The 4,389-nt window shown below is 41.5% G+C and overlaps 1 non-coding gene across 1 annotated transcript; it reads left to right on the forward strand.

Moving 5' to 3' along the window:
• The first annotated feature begins 597 nt into the window (after positions 1-597).
• On the forward strand, positions 598-698 carry LOC150039845 (U6 spliceosomal RNA). The gene has a single exon (XR_016534215.1). It is a non-coding gene; the product is annotated as a U6 spliceosomal RNA (small nuclear RNA).
• The last annotated feature ends 3,691 nt before the right edge of the window (positions 699-4,389 follow it).

Below are 4,389 nucleotides of genomic sequence, written 5' to 3' on the forward strand. Positions count from 1 at the left end.
AATCCTGTGGAGCAGCTCCCAGTGCACACAAGTAGATGATCACCCAACCCACCCATGGCACTTTCTCACCAACATATGGGTGAGGGGGTGGGGAGCGGGACACACCATTGAGGCTGTAGGGGGAGGTCTGATGTAGGAACTACCAGATTGCACCAGAGAGACTGGAAAGCTCCACAAGAAGGCAGATCTCCGTGGATACAGGTGTTTGCTAGCAAGTTCATAAGAGGGCACCACAAGCCTGGTGGCTCCATGGTGCCCAACACTGATGTTGGGGTTGGGACTTCCCCCACAGCACCGACTCAGTGGAAACTTGGACCTTTGGGGCCTTGCTGGGGACTGTGCTCCAGCAGCCTCTGCCTCTGCCATGGTGGAATCTAAGCACCTAACACCCTGAGGAGCTAGGATAATAGGCAGCTGCCAGTGGCTCCCAAAGCTAACCTTATCTTTGATTTAGAAACTCTTTGTTAGTAACAGTTCAGTGTGAAGTAACAAGATATAGTAATTGGATAAAGTTAAGTGGACATACATATGTGAGAAATTTACAATTTAGAAATAATGTCAGGAATCAAATCTGTTTACACTAGTATAAACAGTAAAATACTTAGGAATAAATACATCTAAAATGAACAATACAGAGAAGATTGGCCTGGCCCCTGTACAAGGATGACACGCGAATTCATGAAGCATTCCATAGTTTTGTATATATCTTTGTTTATTTGAAATAGGATAGGAAAGTTGGGAAAAGAAGATGATTGGGAGGGGTGGGGGTAGGAAATGGGACAAAAACATGAGAAAGAGTTTGGCCTAGTGGTAGAGTGCTTGCCTAGCATACACGAAGACCCGGATTTGATTCCTTGGTACCACATGCATAGAAAAAAGCTGGAAGTGGTACTGAGGCTCAAGTGGTAGAGATATAGCCTTGAGAAAGTCCAAGGAGAGGGCTCAGACCCTGAGCTCAAGCCCAGGACTGGCAAAAAAAATGAGAAAGGGTAGCAATGTTTGTGAAGGAATGCGCGTTCTACCTGGCAAATATAATGTGATCCTTCTATTAATTACAATAAAAATATATTTTTAAAATATATTTACAATGTTGCCTTGGACAATGAAAATTACACTGCACAGATAGTCTTCAAGTATCCCAGGTTTTGCCTGATCTGCTTGCCTCTGAGGAATTTTCTTTTAAGGAAGGAATTCAATAGTTTGTATAATTATATTTGCTGTCAAGTTTTTTACCCAATATTTCCTAATCATGTTGTGTGTAAAAGATCATCAAAAATCACAATAAGCTGGGCCTGATAGCTCACACCTGTAATTCTAGCTACTCAGGAGGCTCTGATCTGACGATCATAGTTCAAAGCCAGCCGGGCACTAAAGGCCATGAGACACTTATTTCCAATTAACCACGGGAAATGCATAGGTGGCGCTGTGGCTCAGGGGTAGTGTGATAGCATTGAGGTGAAGAGCTAAGGGACTGTGACCAGACCCAGAGTCAAGCCCTACATATAACACACACAAGAAAATCATAAGCCTTTAGGAGAGAAGCATAGGATGTCAGATAAGAGGAAAGGAGATGAGAGATTTCTCCCAGGCAGGCATGGGGGCTTACACTGCTCTAGCCACTCAGTAGTTAGCTGAAGAAATTATTAAAGAAAATGCAAGCCCAGTAGTTTGGCCTAGAGGTAGAGTCCTTGCCTTGTACAAATGAAGACCTGGGTTCAATTTCTCGGTACCATATACATAGAAAAAAAGCCAGAAGTGGTGCTGTGGCTCAAGTGGTAGAGCTCTAGCCTTGAGAAAGCCCAAGCACAGGGCTCAGGCCTTAAGTTCAATACCCAGGACAGGCAAAAAACAACTTTTAATTTAAAAATTTTGATTTATTTAATGAATGAATTTCCTAATAGGACAGGACAGTCATCAGAGGAGCCATGCCATATCACTCTAGGAATAGGCTGTGCGATGGTCAGCAACAGGTGGAGGACAAAAGGGGATGGGGACTGACCCCAGCCACTGCTATGGGCTTCCCTGGGTTGGCGAAGCTTCGTGGTTCAGTGTTCATGGGAGGGTCCAGGGTCTTTTGCCTTGCCCCCTGCTCCTCATTGCCAGGACCTGGATGTCTTTAGTGCAGAGGCTGGCTTTGAACCCTGATTCTCGGATCTCAGTCTCCTGAGTAGCTAGCATTACAGGCATGAGCCAACAGCACCTGGATCAAGGCTATTTCTACTATTAGCTCCTTATTTATTTATTTGTTTGTTTGTTTATTTGTTTATTTATTTATTGTGGGTCTTGGGGCTTAATCTCACCCTGTGTGTTGTCCCTGAGCTCTTCAGCTCAAGGCTACCACCCTGCCTCTTGAACCACAGCCGTACTTCCCCTTTTTCTAGTGATTAATTGGAGATAAGAGTCTCTTGGTCTTTAGTGGTCTTCACTACCCAGGGTGGCTATGAAGTTCAATCCTCAGATCTCAGCCTCCAGATTAGCTAGGATTAGATTTTTCTGAGTTATTGTAAAACACCACTGTGGATGATGTGAAGTGCCTGTGCTTTCTCCCTATTCTGGAGGTTGAAAGTACAGTTCTCTGGAGGATGAACATCTATCTGCCATCACTACTTTCCTTTCTCTATCTCTCTGAAGATAGCTATACCACACAATTAAGACATGCTTTCCAATTAAGACATGCTTTTGTCAAACTTAATTCTGGTAGTAATGCAAAAAATGAGGGTGTAAAGGAAGTTACAAGATGGTTGGATGGAGCCAGTCCTGGTGAGTCACACTTAGAATCCTAGCTACTCAGGAGGCTGACATATGAGGATCAAGGTTCAAGGACAGCCCACACACAAAAGGACTTGAGACTTTATTAAACTAATTTTTATTGTTGGGGTAATGTATAGAGGAGTTACAGTTACATTCACTATGTAGTAAGTGCATTAATTCTCATACATTGACACCCTGAGACAGTGCCCAGGCCCAGAGTTCAACCCCCATGACCCCCCCCAAAAAAGGTGTTAAGAGAGATTTGACTTCTGTGCAAATTTTATAATAAGCATGGAATTGCATCTTCCATTCAAAAATTGAACACTATGTAGTATGTCATTGCTATAATGAATAGACATACATTCAGAGACTTTAGAGGAGTAGTGCAAAAATGGATGCTTTCCACGTTCTTGGCTGATTAAAAGTTATTGAACATTTGCTCTGTTTGCTACTTTTCTTCTAGTGAATATTCTCTGATAAATACTGGGGCGTGCCTTCCAGATGAAAGATTTTACTCCATTGTTATAGTAATGAGATTTCTCTCTCCTGTGTGTTTTATAAGTACAGAGCCATGAATTCTTAGTAAACGACATTCCACAGTTGTTCCCTTCAAACAATTTCTCTCCTGTGTGTTTTCTTCTGCAAACTGAGGTATGACTTCTTGAAAATATTTCATGGGTGCTGGTGGCTCAAGCCTGGAATCCTAGCTACTCAGGAGGCTGAGATCTGAGGATCTCGATGCAAAGCCAGTCCTGGCACAAAAAGTCCAAGAGACACTTATATCCAATTAACAACCAGAAATCAACTAGTCTTACATCCAATTAACTAGCTGACAAGTGAAGTAAAATTAAAAAAAGAAACAACTTTCCATATTTGTTTCATTCATAGGATTTCTGTCATGTGGAATTCTGAGCTGTGCCTTCTGAGTTACACATTTGCTACATTCATAAGCCTTCACTCTGTGTGGGTATCCTGATGCAAACCGAGTTTTCTTCTAGGAATACTTCACATATTTTATTAGTCTTAAGGTTTCTCATGGGTGAGACTCCTTTTATGGTTGCTTAGGTGTCATACCTATGTGAAGGACATTGCACATTTGTTATTCATACGGTTTCTTTTTTATGTCATCTCTGATGATTAGTAAGGCCTTCCTCTAGATGAAAGAGTTTTCACATTCATAACATTCATCAAGTTTTTCTGTTTGTCTCTTCTGATGGTTGGGAAGATCTGCCTTCTGGATGAAAGCTTTTCTACATTAATTATGTAAGTTTTGTCTTCTGTTTATACTCTGAGGATTGGTACGTTTTGCCTTCCAAATGAAAAACACTTTATGTTCATTAAAATTCATAAAGTTTCTGTCTTGTGTGTGTTCTGATGATTATAAAGGATTGCTTTCCAGGTGAAAGATTTTCCTCATCTATTACATTGAGAATGTTTCTCTTCTGTGTGTATTCTCTGATGCAAAGGGAGGTATGATTTCTTTCTGAAAGACTTTCCACACCTGTTACATTGATAAGGTTTCTCTCCAGTGTGTGTTTTCTGATGGGCATTAAGTGCTGACTTGTGGGAGAAAAAATTTACACACCTCTTACATGTTACAGGTTTCTCTCCTGAGTGTGTTCTCTGATGCAAAATGAG

This window comes from Megascapheus bottae, unplaced genomic scaffold, assembly GCF_031878675.1.
Source record: "Megascapheus bottae isolate mThoBot1 unplaced genomic scaffold, mThoBot2.hap1 HAP1_SCAFFOLD_79, whole genome shotgun sequence".
Taxonomy (NCBI): Eukaryota; Metazoa; Chordata; class Mammalia; order Rodentia; family Geomyidae; genus Megascapheus; species Megascapheus bottae.